The sequence below is a fragment of the Rhinoderma darwinii genome, chromosome 7 (genome assembly GCF_050947455.1).
Source record: "Rhinoderma darwinii isolate aRhiDar2 chromosome 7, aRhiDar2.hap1, whole genome shotgun sequence".
In the NCBI taxonomy this organism is placed as follows: Eukaryota; Metazoa; Chordata; class Amphibia; order Anura; family Rhinodermatidae; genus Rhinoderma; species Rhinoderma darwinii.
In genome coordinates, this window is record NC_134693.1 from 13,584,305 (window position 1) to 13,610,468 (window position 26,164).

General features: G+C 45.2%; 1 protein-coding gene across 5 annotated transcripts in view; it reads right to left on the minus strand.

Moving 5' to 3' along the window:
• Positions 1 to 23,811, minus strand: part of GNG12 (G protein subunit gamma 12) — an 85,611-nt gene extending 61,800 nt beyond the window's left edge. Inside the window, exons 1-3 of one of the 5 annotated variants that reach the window (XM_075832811.1) lie at positions 23,664 to 23,811; positions 19,049 to 19,180; positions 4,705 to 4,839 (exon numbers count right to left, since the gene is read on the minus strand). The gene's annotated coding sequence lies outside the window, so the exon portion shown is untranslated. Of the gene's footprint in view, positions 1 to 4,704; positions 4,840 to 19,048; positions 19,181 to 23,576; positions 23,601 to 23,663 lie in introns of those variants that run through there. The other 4 variants (XM_075832812.1, XM_075832809.1, XM_075832808.1 and 1 more) reach the window with 4 other exon arrangements.
• Between the last annotated feature and the right edge of the window lie 2,353 nt (positions 23,812 to 26,164).

Below are 26,164 nucleotides of genomic sequence, written 5' to 3' on the forward strand. Positions count from 1 at the left end.
TTACAGCACCGCAAATTAGAAGCAATTTATAGTACAATACAAGTGGATTTTCAAAACTGCATCCACATGTAGCAGGAGAAAAAATAAATAAAAAATAAAATAAAAATCAGAGCATATGCCAGGTCTACGAAACCGTAACATGCTCAGCCTTGTGAAGTATAGCTGCAGATTTTCATCAAAGATTTTCTCCTTGGACAGGGTGAATTCTGCAATGAATAGGCAGTAAGACAAGTGGATTTTGATGCAGAATCGCCATGCATTTGCCGAACAATAAGGCCCTGTTCACACAGAGTTTTTTTGGCACTGTTTTTATTGCGGAAACCGCACCAAAAACCCCCACCTCTCATTGATTTCAATGGGAGGCGGTATTTTCCTTGGGGGCGAAAAGCTGTGGAAGAAAGCAGTTGCCGCAGTGTTTTTTGCCCGCGGCACTCAATGGCCGCGGCCGTAAAACGTGGCAAGTTTTCTGCCGGCAGATCAAAAATCGGCCTTAAAATTCCTGAAGCAATTTTGGAGGCAGATTTTTCCACCTGAAAAAAAACCAGAACAGGACCTAAAGAAGGATTTTACCAACTACTATCATATGGAATAAATCCAGTTAAGCGTTGCGAGAACACGTGAAGGGATTTCTTGCCAACACTAGCAGCATGCCAACATAAATACTGAAGAAAAAGTACAAGCGGAAGAAAGAATTACAAAAACCAAGTAGTAAATCCAGCCAAGCCCAGCAGTGGCAGATCGGCACGGAGAAATGAACTAACTCGTTGACCCAATGACTCATTACTGTAAGAACGAGGACGACGACCGAAACACAAATCCATTAAGACTTCAATCTTTGAAGTGAAATAAAATTCCTGTCAATCCCCCTCCTCGGGAACAAAGCCCGATAAACAAAAAGAGCAGCACGCTGGAGGCACCGAGCCAAGAAGTTCACTGTTTATCACCATTTCAATACTTCTGTATCCTACAGACGGAAGTCTACGTCCCAGCTCCGGATCTGTTCAAACATTTTCTGGAAAAATCTCAACACAAGCAGATGATCAGATGCAGCACATAAGAACCGCGAACAGCGTGGAAGTTTTATCGCTTTCGTCTCGTCACCATGCGGGACGATCATAATCAGCACGTCGTTTCAGCCGACCGAGGAAAACCTATGGTGTCTGGTCCACATGGTCTCCTGGGTGAAGCTTTCTGCAGATGGGTAAAACGCGCTAATGATCGGTGTGGTAAAGGCGTAATGGCGCTGCGGAATATATCAGCGCTATATAACCCACAATAAGAGGACCAGCAACAAGACCGATCACAGAAATAATGATCATGGAGGGGACTGGAGAATCAGTTGATAAGAAATTCTGGAGAAACATCTATATAGTCCACAAAATAATCCTGACGGTACCAACCAAACATTTAGGTCCTGTTCACACAGTTTTTTTGCAGACAGAAAATTCAGCCTCAAAATTCTGGCTGGAATTTTGAGGCAGATCACCTGCACGCCTTTTGCCGCGTTATTTGCAGCGTTTTCTCGCCCGCGGCCATTAAGCGCCGCGGGCAAAAACGCTTTCTCTGCCTCCCATTGAGGTCAACGGGAGGTCAGAGACGTAAGCTCCCGAAGATAGGGCATGTTGCATCTTTTTCCCGCTTGTGGGGGGGAAATTGCCTCAGATTTCAATGGGAGGCATTTTCAGTCGTTTTTGGCAAGTTTTCCGAACCAAAAAAAACAGTGTGAACAGGGCCTAATAGAGAAGGGGGGGGGGGGAATTACCTTGTCTAGGGCGGCCGTTAATTCGCTAAAGCAAGGAGCCACTAAAAAAAGCGCATATTTCTGGAGACACTGGACAGACATTTCCACTGCGGTCACATGAATGGTCGTCCATTAAATACTCTGTTCTGGCTCATAGGTGAGGGTCCTGAACAGGGAACCCCCCAATCTATGATGTACATACGACCCAATAGGACATATGGACAGGAGTGGTTTTCATGAGTATACATACCCTTTTAGGTTAAGTGCACACGGAGTGGATACGCGGTGAAAAAGTACACAGCGTATCAGTCCTGGAAACCGCAGAGTATCCTGCCCGAAAAACCACACCAAAATTGTGCTGCAATTTTTCAGGGGTGGATATACTGCAGGAAAAAAAAAAAATAAAAAAAGCCGAGCAGAGGGACGTGTCGCCATGACAACGCACAAGGGTTAAGTATGAACCTTTTAATTTTTTTTTCAGCCAAATATAGCTTCTTTTTTTATTCTGAAGTGCAATTTTTGCAGCAGAATTGCAGTTTCTCCGTTGCAAAAATCACAACATTTGCCCATTTTTTTTGCGAGTTTTTAACCTACACATTGAAATCAAACGAGAAAACCCGCAACAGAAGAGCAGTGATTCCGCAACATAAATTGACATGTTGCGGATAAAAAATATGCACCGCAGGTCAATTCATGAACGGTTTCTTGGCTGATATTTTCCGCTGTGTGTGGATGACATTTGTTCAACTCTTATCCACACTACGGCTACCGTACTGCGCTGCGGATTTTCCATAATGAAACCCAATGTGGAAAATCTGCAGCATTTACGCTGTGTGTGTGTCTCTACCCTTAAGCAGCTACTCAGGCCTAGCAATGTTTCTGGTCTGTTTTTACCCATAATCCAACTTTTCGCAAGAACTTCTGTGGAACGCGCTACCGATTACGAACACATAACGATCCGGTTGCCAACAATAGTCAGTGAGGGATGATATCGAACCGGTGAGCTAAAAACGAACAGGAGTGGAAGACAAAGGAGGTATTTTAACAACTGCAACAAAAGTCGTAAAAAAAAAAAAACTCAAGTCGCAATAATTGCAACTTTTGACCAATTTCTGCAGCTCTCCACTCTTCTAAGAAGTGGGCGGAGCTTAGCAGAAGGGGCCGGAAACTGGAATATAGCGGAACTCTACGCCAGTTCAGTGGTGCACAGACAGTCGAAGATGCGACAAATTTTATTAGGAGGCGTGCACCTCTTAAAATTTTTTTAAGACTAAGGCCTCATGCACACGGCCGTATTTTTGTCCACCCATAAATACGGGTCCTTGGTCACACGTATTCGACCCGTATTGGACCAGTATTTACGGACCCGTGCCCGTAAATACGGGTCTGGTGTCACCTGTATTCCACCCGTATTTACGGGAAAGTTTTTGGCTGCAAAATTGCACTGCACTAAATCGACAGCCCTTCTCTCTATCAGTGCAGGATAGAGAGAAGGGGCAGCCCTTTCCGTAATAAAAAGTAAAAGAAATTCATACTTACCCGGCCGTTGTCTTGGTGACGCGTCCCTCTCTTGACATCCAGTCCGACCTCCCTGGATGATGCAGAAGTCCATGTGACCGCTGCAGCCAGTGATTGGCTTGTGATTGGCTGCAGCGGTCACATGGGCTGTAACGTCATCCCAGGAGGCCGGACCGGAGGAAGAAGAAGCGAGTTCTGGGTAAGTATGAACGTTTTTTTTTTGTTTTTTTTTACAGCTTTATCTATATTATGATCGGAAGTCACTGTCCAGGGTGCTGAAACAGTTACTGCCGATCGTTTAACTCTTTCAGCACCCTGGACAGTGACTATTTACTGAGGTCGCCTAGCAACGCTCCCGTAATTACGAGTGCACACATGTAGTCACCCGTAATTACGTGGAGCCCCATAGACTTCTATGGGCATGCCCGTGCCGTAATTACGGCCTGAAATAGGACATGTTCTATCTTTTTCAACGGCACGGGCACCCGTGGCCAATAGAAGTCTATGGGCCCGTAATTACGGGAGTTTTTACGGTCGTGTGCCTGGGGCCTAAGGCCTCAGGCACACGGCTGTGTGATATGCACGGTCCATGATTACGGGCACGGCCAGCAGCCGCAGACAGCCACCCGCATTTTCTGCCCGTACTCCCATATAAACTATGGGAGCACGGTCCGTAAAAAGCAAAAGATAGGACAAGTCCTATCTTTTGCAGAGGCTTTCTATGGCATGGACACCTTCCCGTAAACATTACGGGAAGGTGTCCGTGGTCAATAGAAATTAATGGGTCCGTAATTACAGACTAAATCTTCGGTCGTGTGCATGGGGCCTTATTCCCCAGCTTGTTTCCTATGAAGACTGGCGCATAAAATGCCAATCTCAATAAATTCCTCCTGAAGATTGTGAGTTCATGGATACAGGATCTGAGATATAAAATCGAACTTTAAAATATCAAAACAGGCTGTTGATACGTACGGCTACACGCATTGTTTTATTAGGGGGGGGGGGGGGCGGGACAAGAGCCTTCCAGGCAGATTACAAGTGTGCATATGGCCTAAATGTATTAGGGTATGTTCACACGCAAAGGCAAAATACGTCTGAAATTACGGAGCTGTTCTCAAGGCGAAAACAGCTCCTGAATTTCAGACGTTTTTGCATGTACTCGCGTTTTTCGCGGAATCTTTTAAGGACGTAGTTGGAGCTGTTCTTCATTGAAGTCAATGAAAAACGGCTCCAAAAATGGGCCAAGAAGTGTCCTGCACTTCTTTGACGCGGGCGGAATTTTACGCGCCGTCTTTTGACAGCGACGCGCAAAATGACAGATCGTCTGAACAGAACCTCGTAAGACCCATTGCAAGCAACGGGCAGATGTTTGCAGACGTATTGGAGCAGTCTTTTCAGGCGTAAAACGCCTGAATTACGTCTGAAAATAGGTCGTGTGCACATACCCTTATTCTTCAGCTACATCTCAAGCCGGGAAACGCTGGACCTCTGCGTCTGTTTATACACAAAAGTCGAAATTCAGGCCCTCTTCTGTATACCCCATGTGGCCAGATAATGCTGTTCTAGCAGAAGGTTCACACCTGTTTACAAGGCAAAAGGAATAGAAATGTATGACGCTGGCACAGATCACGACGCAGAGCGCAGGCTTCCAAAATCAAAAAAGTCTTGGGCTGCCCAGGACACTTTGTAGGCGCAATAGCATTGGATTGTATCCCTGGACTGAACCATATGCATCTTGCTGAGGTCCCTTCAATTTCAAATCCACAGCATGCGCCGTCTGTTCACTGCAGTTTTCATCCTTTTCAATGGACAAGGGGTGAAATCTGAAGCAAAATCTGCACGTAACATGTGTAAACAGAGGCGTAACTGTAAGCCCCAATGCAAAATCTGTAACAGGCCCCCCCCCAACCATATATCATTTATAATACTGGTGTTTTCTTCCGCAGGAGAGGGGCTTTTAGGCCCCCTCAGGCTCCAGGGCACATGTGCAACTGCTACCTCTGCACCCCCTATAGATACGCACCTGCGTGAAAAGATCCGCAACGTGTGTGGGTACCCCAACACCTTCCCCATATTGCCACTGGCGGGGAGCAGTAGTCTGAAAGGCAAGTCCATGACTATTGCTGGGATTACATTGGTGGTTTTTATCCACTAGTGCGATCTTCAGGGCAGATGGGATATAGCAATGTAGCCCTGATATCTTATCCAAGTGTACCAGAACCACTGAAATAGACAACAGTTTAGGGGCTATGCTCACACCATCTGGATCGACACGAAGCAAATCCACCTTGAATTTGAAAAATAATCAGCGGCAGAATTTATGATTTCTGTCGTGGATTGGGTCTATTGAAGTTCAATAGAGCTTATTTGCGACAAAATCCACAATGTGTGAACAAGGCCATAGGCCGGTTTCCTACGTGTCACCATGACAATGGCAAGTATGGAAGTTTTTGGTTTTTCTTCTCTACCGCTGCTTTCTGTAGTGGAAATTCTGGACAATTTTCGGACGGAACGTGCTACAGGTCGGATACGCTGCATAGTTTTTACACAGCGTATCCAAACCGTAGGAACCTGGCCTTACAATTCCCATTAAGTGTAGGTTATTAAAAACGAATAGTGTCAAACCGATGGAAATTTGCCCCATCGGTCTTAACAGATCTAGAACTTGCTTTAAATTTTTCTCAATGATTACTTTATAATGATTCCATTTCTTCTTGGGCAAAGTATTACACTTGGAATAATGTGTATAAATTATATTTGCAATAGTGGAAACCATTCTCTGTATGTAAAATCACTCCCATCATTGTCGACTTCTTACAGTGTACAACCCCTTAATAACAAAGGACCCGCATAAAGAATATTTAAACAATCAGTCGTATGAAATTGTCCCGTGTTTGGCAGATTACAAAGTGTTAAACAACCAAGTATTCTCTTAGGTCATGTAAATCCACCATGTGAACAAGTGGAAAAATCAGACATGGATTCGGTTGAGAATTTGTGGCAGAAATGCAAGGCTGACCCTCGGATTTCTGCCACTAATTTGCAATTTCATCTGCCGCAGAGCCGCTCCCAGATCAGACCCATTTATTGCAGTTTTCACCCAGAAACTGCATCAAGAAGTGACGCCGCCTTTTTTTTCACCCACTCGGTGGTTTTCAATTCTGCACAGTAAGGGTATGTTCACACGGCAGCCTCCGTTACGGCTGAAATTACGGAGCGGTTATCAGGAGAAAACAGCTCCAGAATTTCAGACGTAATGGCATGTGCAGGCACTTTTCGCAGCGTCCATTATGGATGTAATTGGAGCTGTTTTTCTATGGAGTCAATGGAAACCGGCTCCAATTACGTCTCAAGAAGTGACAGGCACTTTTTTTTTTATGCGCCGTCTTTTGACAGCGGCGCGTAAAAAAAAAAATGACCTTCGGCACAGTACATCGTAAGACCCATTCAAATGAATGGGCAGATGTTTGCTGCCGCTTTGGAGCCGCATTTTCTGACGTAATTCGGGGCTAAAGCGCCCGAATTACGTCGGTAAATAGGGTGTGTGAATCCAGCCCGAGGGTATGTTCACACACCCTATTTACGGACGTAATTCGAGCGTTTTAGCCTCGAACTACGTCCGAAAATACGGCTCCAAAGCGTCGGCAAACATCTGCCCATTCATTTGAATGGGTCTTACGATGTTCTGTGCCGAAGGTAATTTTTTTTACGCGCCGCTGTCAAAAGACGGCCGTGTCAAAGAAGTGCCTGTCACTTCTTGAGACGTAATTGGAGCAGTTTTCCATTGACTCCATGGAAAAACAGCTCCAATTACGTCCGTAATGGACGCAGCGAAAGACGCCTGCACATGCCATTACGGCTGAAATTCCGGAGCTGTTTTCTCCTGAAACCAGCTCCGTAATTTCAGCCATAACGGAGGCCGCCGTGTGAACATACCCTAACAATTCAGCCCCATATGACGGGGTGGTCTCTTGTTGAAATCAAAGTCCCATTGCTGTTTGGAAGCGATATTCAGGCGTAGTTAGGTGTGGTGTCCGCTCTATATTAGGCATGAAAATCAGCCATGTGAACACAACCTTAAGGTTTCCATAAACATAAGAAATAAAACCTATGAAATATGCCATCAATCTAATGTGTATGCGGGCCACCCAACCCTCCCCCAATGGTAGATACAAGGATCGGGCATGTTAGATGTGAACATGTCCGATCCTTCGTTCCCAGGGCAGATAAGCAGAGGTGCCTGGCAGTGACTAATTCCTCTCTATCCATTAAAATAAACATGCAGGCTTGCCCGAGCGTGCGTGTTTATGGGGGAGTCGGGAGAAATAGCTTTATATGGCCACTTCTACACTTCAGTGCACTACTACAGTTCAAGGCTTGCAATCTATTTGAACAAAGTGACTTTTACACCAAGGTTTCCTTTTTCACAGCAAGGAGCAGAGGATCTCTGTGTAACCACAAACTTCACAGCGCGCCAGGGAAAAACTAAAACCATGAGCAAACTTCCTGCCCCCTCCTTACTTCGCCCAAACCTTGTTCTTATTTATATAATTGCATCCGCCGTGTCACGTTCATGTTTTATCAAGTTAATGTACGACCGGTCTGCACACTGTTAAGGGATGTTCTCAGAAAGATGACAATTTGTGCGCTCTGGTAGAAGTAAATCCAATATGGGAAAAAAAAAAAAGAAGTATAATTTTTGGAGGGGCAGGGGGGGATTGACTGGTATAAACCCCTCCATAGCCCACTAACTTTACTTCCAGTACTTTCATTTCAAACTACTCTACATCTAAATTTGTGCAAGGATTTCGGAGCCGTTGAGAAATAGTTTTTTTTGTACGTTACTAGAAAAACTCCCTTAAAAAGTCGCCGCCATAATGATCCCAGACCAAAGACGGCTATTACTGTCAAGTGTTTTATTACATCTTGTGTCATAAAAAGAAACATTTGCATTGTGTGGCGCTCTGGTATATAAACAGCAGGGTGTGTACAGGGCTCCACAATGTGTCAGGAACCTTGGGAGAGAACTGTGCCGCTCAGTTATGAAAGGGGATAATGATTCCTGCAAGTAATCCGATAATACCTGGATGAGCAGACACTACATGACAAACTGAAGGGCAAGATATAAATCTGTCAAACTACAAGGGAGGCTCCTGACAGCATAGAAAGCAGTCACGGTATAAAGGATCACCAACGTGGCCGGCTTCCAATATACACACAACTGCACCCATGGACAAGATTCACACTGCACTGCAAGCAGTTTAAAGCACGTGTTCACCTCTGAGCGCCATTTTACATTTTATAGAGCTCTAATCTACATAAAAACTTTAGTCACGGTGTACTTATAGTGTGCCGAGCCGGAGATACAGCCTGTATTAGGCTACACTCACACGAACGTAGCCCACCTCGGACGTGCGAGGTGGACCAGTCTTGGACGTGTGGTCACGGATCTCCCACAGACTAGTCTACGGAGGGATGTGTGTCACGCAGGAAAATAGGACATGTCCTATTTTTCAACGAAGCGTTCACACGCTCCACTGAAACAACGGTTGTGTGAACGGCCCCATTGAAATGCATGGGTCCGTGTGACGGCCGTTGTTTTAACGGCCATCACATGGACAAGATTCACGTTCGTGTGAATGAGCCCTTAGGCGGATTTCACAAGGGGCAGATACACGGCTTAAAAGCACACACCATATCCGCCCTGTGCGCTAAAGGGAATTGCAGGGGGAAAAACCGCACCAAACGCAAGTTTTTCGCTCGGAATGTCCATTGCGGAAAACTGCAGCACTTAGCCGGCCTGACAGCGGATCGGTCTCCTGGGAGGACGTTACATCCCAGGAGACCGCTCATATGAGATTAAGCATCATCCAAGGAGGCCGGCCTGGAGGAAGAAACACAGACTTCTGGGTAAGTATGAGATTATTTTTTTTCTGAGTTGCGTCTTTTGCGGTGGAATCGCTGCGAAGCCGTCGCAAAAAACGCAACAACTGCTATTTGTAGCGGGATTTACCTCTCCATTGAATTCAATGGAGGAAAACCCACAAGAAATAAGCGTTTACGCAAATACAATTGACATGCCGCGAAATAAAAGTCCGCACCACAGGTCAAATTCTGAGCAGTTTTTCCGTTCAGTATTTACGCAGCATGGATGAAATTTTTGTTTTATCTCATGCACTTTGCTGCTACTGTATTTGCTGTGGATTTTCCGCAACAAATGCCATTGCGTAAAACCCGCAATGTTTACGCAACGTGTGAATAGACCCTTATACTCCAGAGCTGCACTCACTATTCAGCTGGTGGAGCCACTGTACACATTACATAATTTTATACGGAATCCAAGTAAGGCCTGTATTAAACTCCAGAGCTGCAGTCACAATTCTGCTGGTGGAGTCACTGTGTACATACATTACATTATTATCCTGTACTGATGCAGAGTTATATCCTGTATTATACTCCAGAGCTGCACTCACTATTCTGCTGGTGGAGTCACTGTGTACATACATTACTGATCCTGAGTTACATCGTGTATTATACTTCAGAGCTGCACTCACTATTCTGCTGGTGGAGTCACTGTGTACATACATTACTGATCCTGAGTTACATCGTGTATTATACTTCAGAGCTGTACTCACTATTCTGCTGGTGGAGTCACTGTGTACATACATTACTGATCCTGAGTTACATCGTGTATTATACTTCAGAGCTGCACTCACTATTCTGCTGGTTGCTGTGTAAATAAGTCGACAGTTTGGTGACAGACACCTCTAATAGGTGGCCCCTATACATTTTTTTGCGCATTCTGAACGTTTGGTTTTCCTCTACAGATTACTGTTAGGTGCCTGGTACAAAGCCTACACGTCTCAGGATAAAATTAACAGCAAGCTCTGTACAGACACTGAACTATCAAGGCATGCCTAAGGCCTCATGCACACGACCGTAGCCATGTGCACGGCCGCGATTTTCGGGTCAGCCGGAGGCGGAGTGTCACCCACGAGCCACCTTCATATTGCGGACCGTGCACATGGTCGCGTGCATTATTTTCTAGGAGCCTGGACTGTGGAAACCACAGTCGTGTGCATGGGCCCATCGAAACGAATGGGGCCGCAGTTCACCCATGGCTTTCGGGGGAATTGCGGCCGCAAAAGCACGTTAGTGTGCATGGGGCCTTAGATTTCATTACTTCTAGGGGAGAATATGTCCGCAATATGGTATAAAAGCCAGAGAGTGCTCCTAGGGTTCAGTAATATGGGCTCTGTGCACACAGCTCTGCCGTGTGCATGTAGCATTGCATATTTGCATCATTCACGTGCCACTGGTCAACTCACTCCTTTGCCACTCTCTATTGGAGCCTGCATGATGACATCACATGACAATCTAAGATTACCATCTTCTCCATAGTCCAAACCTCTCACTCCCATTTTCTTTGTGCTGCGCCAGTTCTCTGAAATGCGCTACGCAATCGAAACGTCATCGCAGGAGCAGAAAGATCAGCCGGGGGAGCAGGGATGCGTCGCAACAAAAGTACAGTCTTTATTCTGAAGTGCAAATAGGGGGGGGGGGGGGCATTCGACTACTTGTGTTCTTTGCCAATATTGCTTTCAAATCCACAACATTTGACACAGATTTTGACTTCCCCGTTGAACTCAATAAAAATCGGTACTCTGTAATGTTGGATTTTGTTCTGACACGTTCCCTCTGAATTGTAAAGCGCTGCAGAACATGTTGTCGCTATACAAAAGACTATTATTTTGGCAGCAGCCTATCATTTTGTCCATACGGACATCAAGGCAGCCAGTGGTGATTGACAGACACGGTCACATGATGTAGCGTTATTATGGAGGATTGTAAACAAGGCGAGCGAGCAGACCAGCCACGCAGTAAAGATGTGGAACTGGTACAGCAAGTTTATGACTTTATGGCCATAGGAAGTAAATTGTTTATCCAAGTATGGAAGGATCAAAACTTTCTAAAAAGTGAAAGTTTTAAAAAATAAAATAAAAATTAGAGTGAAAGAAAAAGCCATAACCGTTCACTTATACACATTACGTCACCAGAAGCTATAAACCCACAAATGGGTGTAGGAAAAGCTTCATGAGGCACTCAGAACAACTCAAGCTGCCAAAGTACTCAAACTAAAAACTTCCGGGGTGTTGTTCTAAGGTCGAGGAAGTTTTAAAGCGATGAAACATCTCCCCAGAAAACGTCAGGAAAAGACTCCTTATCTGCTACCAGCCTGGCGTTAATAACCGAGTGCTCACGCATAAAGCAGACTAGTGGCATGTTCACACGCGGCATACTTGTTGCAGAAATTTCTGTTGCTGAACAACCCATTCTATACATCTGATTAATGGGATAGACGCAGAAATTTCTGGAAAAAAAACGGTCATATATAAGTATGCCCTCGATGTAGGGCTGGGCGATTATGAACTAACTCAAAATCACGATTAATTGAACATGTAACCTCGATTACGATCAAACGATTATTTAGGCCACACCCCTTTATGCATACCACACCCCCTATTTGCATGCTACGCTATTGAATATTTATCCCGAGCCTGCTGTAAACTACTGTATATAATATACCCCGACACTGCCCCCACACAGTATATTGCCCCACATCGCTCCCCACACATTATGCCCCTATAACTGTCCTCAACAGTAGAATACCCCCATAGCTGACCTCCACACAGTATTAAGTCCCCATAGATGCCCCCCATGCTGTATAACGCCCCACAGCTGCCCACACATGGTATAATGCCCCCATAGCTGCCCCCACACAGCCCCAATAGTGCCTAATAAAATACATACTCACCTAACCCCATTCCAACAAGTGGAGGAGATCCCTCTCTCCTCCGTTCTGTGTGGCTCAACGCAGACAGGCAGGATGACATCACTGCCTCGCGCCTGTCTGAGCTGAACCGTGAGCGTACAGCAATACATAGTGAACGGTACAGCAGGGACCTTATCGCTCATTGATCTACCATTGGATTAAACTGTACCTGCGTCCTGGGGACGGAGATACAGATGAAACCAGGAAAAAATAATTGAAAAAACCGAAAACGCACAAGATGGCGTCGGTGAATTGCGCTGAATTTCGGTTTCGGTTATTTTTCTATTAATTGCCCAGCTTTACCTCAATATCATCTTCAACACAGGGCGAGCTGCCTTGGACTGATCCACAACAAGCATTTCAAACACAGGGTCCTTGAGCTGCGACTCCCTCCAATCTCATGGATGCCATTTTTGGATAGGTCTTCTTAAAGGCACACATGGTAATTAGTTCATAGGGTTGGTCACCTATATGAAATCTACTAAAGGGCAAATGCTACCTACCAGACTTATTCCAGAGCATCTATAAGATGACCTAAATAGAGAGAACCCAGTGGGTGCATCTGCATCCTCCAATCAGGGAAGGGCAGTACATCAATTAAGACCTCTCAGCCAATCAGAAAGCGGCTCACGTCATCTGCTTCTGACTACGCAGACTTGTTCGTATTTCAAGGAGTCTGTGCAGTTGAAAGAAGTGATACATGTGTACTCTCAGTGCTTCTGATTGGCCAGGAGGGCTTGGAAACCGCTTATAGTAATGTATAAAAAAGGTATAAGGTACATCTGGGGATTATTTGCTAAAAACAGTAGCATTAACGGATATCGGTTGGCATCTACTATGCGGTCAGGGACGCCCATCATGAAAATGCAAGTAAGACGGTTTATTCTAGGATCGAACACTAAAACATGGATTTCTTTGTAGTGATTTTTTTGGGGGTGGGGGGGGGTTGTGTGTGTTGCTGGAGAGTCTGTATCTAATTTGTTTCTGCTTTATATGAATACTATGAGACACATAAAACAAAGGATTCCACATACCGATATAAAATCTACACATGGGAGCTGTGCAAGCGGGGTGTGTACACAATCAAATTCACTAGTTTAAAAAAAAAAAAAAAAAAAAGGGAAATCCAAAAACCAAGGAAAAGCGACAAAGAAACCAGCGAGCCAGATCTGCCGAGCTGTAAAATAAAATAACTTAATGAGCTCCTGGTGACGTCTGGTTTCTTCTGTAACATTACCCGGAAGGCCCTGACGTGTGCTAAACCATTGCGGCCTTTTACGATTTCAAAAGACCATGACCAAATCTATCTGGTGTATTTAATTTTCAGGGGTGAGGCAAAAAGTGCTCTGAATTCTGCAGAATCCCTGTAATAACATTGGAATTCAAATAAAACAATGGGAGTTGGTATCTCCTTCCTCAGAATTGTATAATCCCGTAACGCATATTTGAAAACTGAGGTATTAAAGCCTGAAATTCTCTATTTCTCTGTTTTTTGTCTTTAAGTTCTTACGCCCTGTTTTGAAGGGCATTTTTGTGTATATTTACCATGTGCGACATGTTACTGTACTTGCTCTCTCTGCATGGTTGGTGCTTCACATGCGTGTGGAGATGCTTAGGCCTCATGCACACGACCGTAGCCATGTGCATGGCAGTAATTTTTGGGTCGGCCGGCAGCGGACTGTCAGCCACAAGCCGCCCAGCAAATTGCGGGCAATGCACATGGCCGCGGCCATTATTTTCAATGAGCCCGGTGTAAAGGATCTGCCAGGCACAGCTTCGGGGTTAACGCCCATAGATAATCAGTCTGCACCTGGTTCTATGTCTGTGAGACTGACTCCATCGTCCACCACTCAGGGTGGCAGGCTTAGGAGTGGGAGAACCTATCACAGCCTGGCCAGACGGCGCTAGCTCCCGCCCTCTGTCTATTTATACCTGCCTTTCCTGTTCCTCCTTTGCTTGTGATTCTTCTCATTTGGTTTCCTGGCCCTGCTGCAGCTTCTTGTACCATTGTCCTTGCTTCTTATTGACCCCGGCTTGCTAATTACTCTTCTGCTCTGCGTTTGGCACCTCGTACTCTCCTGGTTTGACTCGGCTTGTTCACTTCTCTTGTTGCTCACGGTGTTGCCGTAGGCAACTGCCCTTTCTCCCCCTAGCTCTGTGTACCCTTGTCTGTTGTGCACTTATTGAGCGTAGGGACCGCCACCCAATTGTACCCCGTCGCCTAGGGCAGGTCGTTGCAAGTAGGCAGGGACTGAGTGGCGGGTAGATTAGGGCTCACTTGTCTGTCTCCCCACCCCCGTCTTTACACCCGGACCGCAGAACACGGCCGTAATAAGACATGTCTGTTCCTTCTGCGGTGCGGGCTCACGGGCCATTCACAGACCGTAAAAAACTACGGTCGTGTGCATGACCCCATAGAAATGAATGGGGCCGCAATTCCCCCGTGGATTTTCGGGGGAATTGCAGCCACAAAAGCACGTTCGTGTGCATGGGGCCTTAGAGTTGTTCTGAGTTTTCCATACAGGACAATATGTGTATTATGTATACTATGTGATACAATGCATCTTTGTACAGCCATGTGTATGTGGTTATTGTCTTATGTATGTTATCTTGCCAAAATTCTTCAATAATAATTATTGATGGTCAAATAAAACAATGAAGGGAGAGTCGTTGGGCCTGGTATTCTTGAAACCACAAAAGGAGAAAACAAAACAAATTGATTTCAGTTTTCGTGTAAAGGCCATATTACATGGGACAATAATCGGGCGAACTATCACTCGTACGAACGCTCGTTCCCGGTCATTGCCCTGTGTAAACAGGTCAGCGATCAGCCGATAAATGAGCAAGCGCCCGTACCTTTGCCTGGTCGCATCTTTAATATGGCCAGAAAAATGGTCGCTTGTCGGTAGCACATCTCCCCATGTAGACAGGGAATTTGCTTTTGACAAGATACAAAAAGGACGGACGACGAACGATCGTATTAATGATCGTTCGTCCCCATATACTCCGACCATTGCTCCATGTAAATGTAGCTAGATGCGCGATGATTGACGAACTATATCGATCGGCGCTCGCTACAGGCCAGGATAAAATCACCTTTAGTCCCCAGTCCGTTTTTTGATTATGGCAGTAAGGGAATGTTTACATGTTGTGTTTTCAGGCGTATTTCGGGGAGGAAATACCCCGAAATATACCTGAAAAAAAACTTTAGCTGAACGCCTACAAACATCTGCCCATTGAATTCAATTGGAAAACTGAGTTTCATTCAAACGGGGCATTTTTATTATGCCGTCGTTTATATAATAATTTTTTTTTAAAAACACACGTAAAAGGAGCATGTCACTTCTTGAGACGTCTTTGAAGCGGTTTTTCTTTGTCTCAATGGAAAAATAGCTCCACAAACTTTTTCAGCTTCAAAACCAGCTGAAAATTGGAGGCTGTTTTCGCCGACAACCGCTCCGGAATGTTCAGCCGTTTTTGATCTTGCGTGTGAACATATCCTAAGTGTCTCGATCTCGCAACACTGGAGAATTACCTCGACCGTAACCTCATGGTTTAAGGAACTACACCACAAATTAATGGCAGATGCAAAACCCTCCACAGAACTTTTGTTGTAAGGGTATGTTCACACGGCTTATTTTCGGCCATAAATGGCTGAAAAAAAATCTGAAGCAAAACGCCTCCAAACATCTGCCCATTGATTTCAATGGAAAAAAAGAGCATTCTGTTCCGACGGGCAGTTTTTTACGTGGCCGTTTTGAAAAATGGCCATGAAAAGTAAGCACAGGTCACTTCTTCGGACGTTTCTTGGAGCTGTTTTTCATAGACTATTGAAAAAAGCTCCAAAAACGGCCGTAAGAAACGCAGCAAAAAACGTGAGTGGCTTAAAAAAACGTCTGAAAATCGGGAGCTGTTTTCCCTTGAAAGCAGCTCCGTATTTTCAGACGTTTTTGGTCAAGCGTGTGAACATAGCCTAACTGGTGCAAATTCACAAGAACCTCGGCACATATAGATTATAGACCTTTTTCTCTACCTAAATTTTCCCCTATACACTTAGGCCTCATGCCCACTTCAGTTATTTTCTTCAGTGCGCTATTAGTTTTTTTATATCTGATAGAACCCTGACACATTCATTTCAATGGGGCCATGCACACTTCTGTTGTTTTAACGGAACCATGTGTCCGTTCCGTCAAAAATAGGACAGGTCCTACTCCTGTCCGTTTTTTGACAGAACAGTCTCGGCCTTTTCATTGATTTGGTCCATGAAACGGACTGCACACAGAAGCCATCCGTGTGCAGTCCGTGTTTCACGGATCTGTCATTAACGGCTGTACGATGGCCAACGGAAGTGTGCATGAGGCCTTAGTTATACAACTAAGTGGTGATCCCTGAATTTACTTATGTGATCTTGGGCCTCTCCCCCTCTTTTCGTCACTCTTCTCCTTGTCCTTAATACCTCACTTTATTTTATAGGCTCTGTTTCAATATTCTCGCCAATTCGATATTTAACTTTTTTTTTTATGTGACATTTTTAACCCGGCTATGACATGTTAAAAAAAAAAAACTTCAATGCATTTAAAGGCGTCTTCCCTTTCCGAGTGATGGCATATCGCTAGGATACATCAGTCAGGCCCCATGCACACGACAGCAAAAAACCTCCGTTTTTGCGGACCGCAATTGCGGTCCGCAAAAACGGAGCCATTCACTTTCATTGAACACTGACACCTTTCCGTAGCACTACGGAAGGGTGTCAGTGCCGTGGAAATGTTCCGGGAATTATGGAACATGTCCGTTCTTTCGCATTTTGCGGGCCGTGCTCCCATACTTTGTATGGGAGCACGGCCCGAAAATGCGGCTGTCAGTCAGCGGCCGGACGTGCCCGCAATCGCGGGCCGTGATTGCGGGCACGGTCGTGTGCATGGGGCCTCACTGTTTTCAGAGGGGTTCTGGCTGACAGGGACGTCCATGACCACGAGAATGAAGGATCCGCAGCCGCTGTTTTACTACACACAACGCCACTCTCATCTGAGCTTGGGGTGTGATATATTGCAGCTAAGAATTTGTCATCAATGGAAACTCTTTGAAATTAATTTTCAGTGTTTTAAAAAAAAAAAAAAAAAAAAATAATAAATCTGTTTTATGGGTTTATAATGTTAAAATAAAACACTTACAACCTTACGGCTTTCACACGTTTCCTATTGTGTTCTGCTTTGTCCCCTCTATTGAAATCTGGAAGTGATGACGTGTCACCTTACCATGGACTACACGGCATCACGTAGGGGCTCCCAAACAAGGGGCAGTATACTGAAAGCCTTCAGGATTTCGGACAGTCCTACAGACAGAAAACAAAATCCACAACCGCTACGAGCAGCCGTAGATTTTTACAAAAATGTAAACCATTGAAAAAAAAAAAAAAAAAGAAGCAAAATCTGTCAAAAACGTGTTCGCCTGCCCCCGCACAGTTAACCCCACCCACAAGTGGCGAGGACAGGCTATTGCGCAAAGACGTGTGCCATAATTTGTGACTTTTATGCCACAAAACTGGTGCAAATGGTTTCATAAATCCCCCCCCCTATGATGAAGCTGGAGGGGGGACTACTACAGGGGGAGCAGCATGGAAATAAAACGTCCCAGAACCTCGGGGGGGGGGGGGGGGACGCTAATACTTTTCATTTCCCTTTTTAATAGCCTGTGGCAAGCTTTTAATCTCTGTGCCTATATCAGCGCCAAAGGAAGAACGTTACTACTACAAAAGGAATCCACAGGCCAGCTCTACCCTTAGGCACAAAATGTTAAAGGGACAGTAACGAGAAAAAATATATATAAACAATTATAGATTTGTTCCATCGATTGGTCTATAAATGCGCCTGGTGCCAAATCAGGGCGTCCTGACGGGTTAAAGCACCATTAACAAAAGGCTGACCACAAAGGCCGCAGGGAGAGCAATGTAGAAGCGCTTCAGAGTAACGTGCCAATAAATAAACCATTCAGACTGCCCAACCTGCCCCCGCCACGTGGATCTAGCTACTCAGCCATGCCAGGGGCACTCAGGGGCAGCCTTGCATAATAGAAAGGACCCGGACAATGCATAGCCAGCCATTAACAGCATACTAGTTGACCACAAGAGTGTTTTTATTTCAGGATATAATAGAAGTCCTAACGCAGATGTGAACAGTGCCTAAGCATTGCAAGTGGAGGAAAAACAAAGTGCTGGTCATCAGACGTTACACAATTGTAACAAACCATCAGCGGTCTGTACGGGTTATCAGACTCTAGATGCAAACAAGACGGTTCCCATTCACTGATAGCAAGCAGAGACCTTGAAAATGGTGCGAAATTAAATCAAAGTCTATTCGAAACTTGAAGAAATTTTCTCGAGACAATAATTATGTTTTATTTACATGAAATCAGAAAACCGCTTGTTACGTGCCTCACCTGTCCTTGCATCTCAGACGAAAAACAAAAAGCAAAACGGTGAAAATTCATAAAGTTATTAGCCATGAGGCGCACGAGCGTTACGTGTGCGGGCACCCGTACACCCCATGACCACATAACCGCCCCCCAATCACGTGGAGGACAATGTGTAATGTGCCAATAGTCAATGATGGTCAGATTATCCCACTCCTGCCGCTAAATGTATTCGGTTTTCAGGTTTTGCGCCTATAACAAGACCTGGAATGAATCCTGCAGTCAGTCAGTAAATCTGTTTTGACAGCTGTTTGATTAAAGCGATCTGTAATTGGTTTAATATGTGCAGCGCGGATTTCCAAAGTCACGTTAACTGCATACTAATCCCGCTACAAATCCTGGAGAATTCACATGAATGATTCTGAAAATTAGAGAGAAAAAAAAAATAAAAAAAAATGCGGCAGAGGAGACGCTGAACAGATGTTAATTATCCTCCCCACATAACAATGACATCTATAAAAGGTATCGGGGGTTTTTTTTTCTCTAACCTGGCTCTGTACCAAAACTACAACTCCCAGAATGCTCCGGACAGCCTGCGGGTCTATTACAGCAACTCGGCTAAAAACTGTGATCAACTTTTTCAACAAGACATCAGAAGTGAAAGCTCGAGCCGCGCACGTCTGCAATAACAATATTCAAGGTTAGAACTCGCCAAGGAAGCAGCAACCTTCACTTCAAGACAGGGTGAAGGAAACAAAGATAATTAAGCAAACACATGGCAGGCAGCGCCCACAAACTTTTTTCCAATAGGAACTTGGCAAGAAGCTACATGGCAGCGGGAATAGAAAATAATCATAAATCTCTGCCCGATCAATAGGACTCTTATAACTTGGTCTGTGGAGACAATCCAGTCGTTTGTTGCACAGGATTATGTAACATGGTGAACAGTTGATCATGGGCAAAAAAAACAGACATTTAAAGGAACAGTAAGGCTGGGTTCACATTGTGCGTTTTTGACACGTTTTTTGTTTTTGTTTGGGTAGACAAACGACGATATCTCTCAATAGGAGTTCAGGTGGGGATATGAGCCATTAAAGTAGGGATAAATGGCGGGGGGCAGGGATTGTTCTGGCCTACCTGCCCATCATACCCTTTGATAATATGTCCTTATTCCCAGCCTAATGGCTGATAACAGAGAGCAATAATGAAATAAACGGCTTTAGTGTCTGCAAAGTGACTATAACAGGTTTGCTTTGGCCCAAGTACGGCTTTGTTTAGTGGCGGCTCCATAGCATCACATACACGAAGAGTCCAGCGGATGATAAAGACGACGTTTGTCCCGGATCAGACAAGACTTCGCATTTCACTGGGCACTAATATATATATATATATATATATATACACACACACACACACACACACATATACATACACAGTGGAGGAAATAAGTATTTGATCCCTTGCTGATTTTGTACGTTTGCCCACTGTCAAAGTCATGAACAGTCTAGAATTTTTAGGCTAGGTTAATTTTACCAGTGAGAGATAGATTATATAGAAAAAAATAAAGAAAATCACATCGTCAAAATTATATATATTTATTTACATTGTGCACAGAGAAATAAGTATGTGACCCCCTACCAACCATTAAGAGTTCAGCCTCCTCCAGACCAGTTACACGCTCCAAATCAACTTGGTGCCTGCATTATAGACAGCTCTTACATGGTCACCTGTATAAAAGACTCCTGTCCACAGACTCAATGAATCAGTCTGACTCTAACCTCTACAACATGGGCAAGACCAAAGAGCTTTCTAAGGATGTCAGGGACAAGATCATAGACCTGCACAAGGCTGGAATGGGCTACAAAACCATAAGTAAGACGCTGGGTGAGAAGGAGACAACTGTTGGTGCAATAGTAAGAAAATGGAAGACATACAAAATGACTGTCAATCGACATCGATCTGGGGCTCCATGCAAAATCTCACCTCGTGGGGTATCCTTGATCCTGAGGAAGGTGAGAGCTCAGCCGAAAACTACACGGGGGGAACTTGTTAATGATCTCAAGGCAGCTAGGACCACAGTCACCAAGAAAACCATTGGTAACACATTACGCCGTAATGGATTAAAATCCTGCAGTGCCCCTGCTCAAGAAGGCACATGTACAGGCCCGTCTGAAGTTTGCAAATGAACATCTGGATGATTCTGAGAGTGATTGGGAGAAGGTGCTGTGGTCAGATGAGACTAAAATTGAGCTCTTTGGCATTAACTCAACTCGCCGTGTTTGGAGGAAGAGAAATGCTGCCTATGACCCAAAGAACACCGTCCCCGATGTCAAGCATGGAGGTGGAAACATTATGTTTTGGTGGTGTTTCTCTGCTAAGGGCACAGGACTACTTCACCGCATCAATGGGAGAATGGATGGAGCCATGTACCGTCAAATCCTGAGTGACAACCTCCTTCCCTCCACCAGGACATTAAAAATGGCTCGTGGCTGGGTCTTCCAGCACGATAATGACCCGAAACATACAGCCAAGGCAACAAAGGAGTGGCTCAAAAAGAAGCACATTAAGGTCATGGAGTGGCCTAGCCAGTCTCCAGACCTTAATCCCATCGAAAACTTATGGAGGGAGCTGAAGATCCGAGTTGCCAAGCGACAGCCTCGAAATCTTAATGATTTACAGATGATCTGCAAAGAGGAGTGGGCCAAAATTCCATCTAACGTGTGTGCAAACCTCATCATCAACTACAAAAACGTCTGACTGCTGTGCTTGCCAACAAGGGTTTTGCCACAAAGTATTAAGTCTTGTTTGCCAAAGGGATCAAATACTTATTTCTCTGTGCACAATGCAAATAAATATATAATTTTGACTGTGATTTTCTGTTTTTTTTTTTATATATAATCTATCTCTCACTGGTAAAATTAACCTAGCCTAAAAATTCTAGACTGTTCATGACTTTGACAGGGGGCAAACGTACAAAATCAGCAAGGGATCAAATACTTATTTCCTTCACTGTGTATATATATATATATATATATATATATATATATACACATACAGTTGTTTTATAAAGACATGAATGCAGGAAACGCGTGGTCATTGGCACACATATCAGTACGGCAGATCGCCAACGCTGCCCGACCTTAGAAACTTGTCCAAATTCCAATATTTATTCCAATACATAGGATGACTGGAGATGGGAAAAATGTCACATGACCGTCCTAACGGCACCAGCTTCCAATGGTCAGAAATGATTAGACAGATGTACGGTGACACAAAGTAATCAGTAGCTCATCCGTAAGATCCGCAAGTCACAAAGACACAGGGGGAAGTGAATAGACAGACAATCAAATGACAGGAGAAAAGAGGGGATTCAGTTCAAGAAACCCATTAACCCACAGTACTGGATCTACTGCATCAGGCACACAAGGATTGATCTGGTGACACCAATGTGATCTACTGGCCTCCACTACACAAGCACGCATGGGAATCCACTGGAGACATACAAGGAAAGGGAGTGACATGCAAAGGGGAGGTTCTACAGGGGGATCTACAGGTGAATGGGATCCACTGAGTGAGTGACATGCAAAGAGGGAATTTAGTTTCATGGGATCCACAGAGACAAAGGACAATCTACTGTCACGAGATTCACTGAGTGAGTGACATGCAAAGGATGGGGATCTACAGTTTCACAGGATCCACTCAGAAAAATACAGGGGGACCTACAGGCTCACAGGATCCAGAGACACACACACAGGATCCAGAGACACACACACAGGATCCAGAGACACACACACACACACACACAGACACAAGGGGATCTACAGGGTCACAGGATCCAGAGACACACACACACACACGGGGATCTACAGGCTCACAGGATCCAGAGACACACGCGGGGATCTACAGGCTCACAGGATCCAGAGACACACACACGGGGATCTACAGGCTCACAGGATCCAGAGACACACGCGGGGATCTACAGGCTCACAGGATCCAGAGACACACACACGGGGATCTACAGGCTCACAGGATCCAGAGACACACACACGGGGATCTACAGGCTCACAGGATCCAGAGACACACACGGGGATCTACAGGCTCACAGGATCCAGAGACACACACACAGGGATCTACAGGCTCACAGAATCCAGAGACACACACACACACAGGGATCTACAGGCTCACAGGATCCAGAGACACACACACACACAGGGATCTACAGGCTCACAGGATCCAGAGACACACACACACACAGGGATCTACAGGCTCACAGGATCCAGAGACACACACAAGGGGATCTACAGGCTCCAAAGACACACAGGGATCTACAGGCTCACAGGATCCAGACACACACGCAGGGATCTACAGGCTCACAGGATCCAGAGACACACACACACACACACAAGGGGATCTACAGGCTCACAGGATCCAGAGACACACACAAGGGGATCTACAGGCTCCAAAGACACACAGGGATCTACAGGCTCACAGGATCCAGACACACACGCGGGGATCTACAGGCTCACAGGATCCAGACACACACGGGGATCTACAGGCTCACAGGATCCAGACACACACAGGGATCTACAGATAAGATCCACCGAGACACACACAAGGGGGTTCATAGGATCCACTGAGAAACTTATGGGGGTCATCTACAGTTTCAAGAGATCCACTGAGACACAGGGGGATCTAGTGGTTCATCTGGTCCACTGAAGAGAGAGGGGTCTGTAGTTTCATGAAATCCGTTGAGCAAGTCATACGAGGGGCTCTGTGGTCACAAGGTGAAATGTAGTAATCTAGAGGAGGAGCAAATATAATGAGTGGATCTAATGTAACAGACAGGTGGAGAGATGATCTACTGCCACCACTATAATCACCGACGATCTACTAATGACAGACACAAGGGGAGCGATTTGTGAGATCAAGAAGTATCAACCGAGCAGGATCCAGCGGCAACAGATCTGCTCTCAGGTGACCCAGCGAGTGACAGGTAGACAAGTTGGACCCAGTTGATCCACTGTCTGACAGGACTATGACACCAACACACGAGAGCGATCCTCTCATAACTCCTACCTGGGATCCAGTGAGTGACAGCCCCGCACAGCGAGCCGCACACAAGTGTCACAAAGCTGCGAGTCAGAAGCCTCCCGTTCCTCTTACCTCAGTCTGAGCTCCTCCCGGTGACTCCGAGCCGCCGCCCGCTGCCTGGCTCGGTGTCTCTCCGCTGACCTCTCACCCGGCCGCGCCTCGGTCTCACTCCGCGGTTGCTAAGGCAGTGAATGCTCGGGAATGCTGGGAAGGCTTGTGACGTCAGAAGGAGCCTCCTGTCACAGCACGCCCACTTCGTATCCTCCCCGAGGGCGTGGCCATCAAGCGGGGTGGAGAGATTGAGGTGAAAAAAGGCGGGAAAAGGGGAGGGAGGATGGTGACAGACATGTCCAGAGGTTTTCCTGTGTAGTTTTGAGGGAAAAATTACAAGGAAACCCACTGTGGAGTGAATATACATAGAATAACTAAAAATCAAACATCATAAAATGGCAGCAGTAAAATATATATATATATAGCTATGAATTGTATAGTGTGTAATCAAAGTACCCAACTCAGGGTAGTGTTGTGTTCGGCAGAGCACTCATTGACCAACCACTTGCCTGCCCTTTCGGAGGTCGCAAGATCTCCCTTTTTCGGGATACTTGCGGACAATATGGCGGACGCCTGTGTCTAATTGACATGCCATAAAATGTTATAAGAGCAAAACCGTTAGGCTGGGGTTACACAATGATTGAAAGATGCATGTGGATTGTGGTAACATTGCGGTCGTGATGCGACTTCAATTATTCCCTATGATAAAAAAAAAAAGCCATAAGCAACTATCAACAAATTTCTGACACATCTAAACATTGGTCAGATATATTTTTAGTAGTCAGGACGGGACATACATCGGACCCTCATTTATCAAGATAACAGGGGTCACGTAATCGCCAATTCAGGCCGGCCGCTCTCGCCATACGGCTATGTGGCAACTTTGGCCACTACTACGCAGGTCGCACAGCCAAAGATCGCTGTGTGTCTCTGCGTGCATCGCACGTAATTAAAGTCAATGTGGCGGTGTTGTGACCCGCAGGTTGCCGCAATCCGACAGTCGCAAAAAATCAGGCAGATTTGGGTTTCTTGCGACTGTCGGGTCGCAACGTGGCCACATTGACTTAAATTACGTGCGATGCACGCAGGGGCTCGCAATGATCTTTGTCCATGCGACCCGTGTTGCGGCCAAAGTCGCCATGTAGTCCAAGCCAATGAAGAGGTGCCTCCATTGGAGTCCATGGCAGTTACAGAAAGAGCCAAGCAAGCAGCACCGTCACCTCTTTATTGACTTCTATGGGAGAGCGGCCAGTCTGTTGAGTAAGGGTCCCAGAGGTGGGACCTGCATCTGTGGATATGACATAAATGTCTATGATGGGAATACTCCATTAAACATTATTTAAAATTTGGAAAATTGTTCCCACTGTTTCAAATATCCCCCCAAAAATTCTCATCATGCAGCCAATTAAACAATTATAGCATTTATCAGTAGTAACCTAAAGAGCAAGAGAATAGAAGGGATTATACATGTACCATAAGGCCCCATGCACACAGCAGTATTTTCGTCTATCCCAAAATACTGTCCGTAAATATGGATCCGTATTTCATCCGTATATACGGATCTGTACAAAAAGAGGGAGGTTGCAAATGATGTCATCAACATGTTGCCTAGCAATGCTTCCGTAAGTACTGACGGTTTACGGATGCACATCAGTAGCCGTCCGTATTTACGTAAGCTCCCATAGACTTCTATGGGAGAGTCCGTGCCGTCATTACGGACAAGAATAGGACAGGTTCTATAATTTTTTCAGCAAGGACACCCATCAGTAAAAATACTGAAAGGTGTCCGTGGCCAATAGAAATGAATGGGTTCGTAATTACAGTCAGTATTTACTGTCCCTAATTACTGATGAAAAATACTGTCGTGTGCATGGTTCCATGCACACGATCATAAAAAAACTCTGTAATTGCAGACCCCAATATGATCCGCAATTCTGGACCCGCCCGGTTCTATTGGCCACGGACACCTTTCCGTAGCGCTACGGATAGGTGTCCGTGCCATAGAACCGTGCCATGAATTGTGGGGCATGTCCTACTTTTCTGATTTTACGGGCCGTGCTCCCATACCAAAACTGGATGCAGCTAGAATTCAGCACAGGTGATAATATAATAGGGGTGCCACCCCTGATTGAAATAATAGGAGCTTGTCTTGGAAAAAAAATGTGAAAAACTAGATTGAACTGAAGCTAAAGCTTTTGACAGTGCAATTTAAGGGTTGTGTCGATGTGATAATTACACATGATCAAAAATCCAGTCAAGAGTCGAACAACTGGCTCTCTGTCTAGTTTCACCACAAACATGGGAAGCCAAAATTGGATGAAACACAACTATTTGCACCTCGAGCTGCACTGGATTACTTCCAGTGTCACATGGTCTCTCTCAGAGTATATACCCCATGCACACACCAATAGCTTTTTTTCATCATCTCTGATGTTAATCCTATCAACTCAGGATTCTTTATGTAGCATCAAGGTTGCTTAAAGGTATCCTAAGCTTTGGACAATCCCTACTTGTTAAAAGGG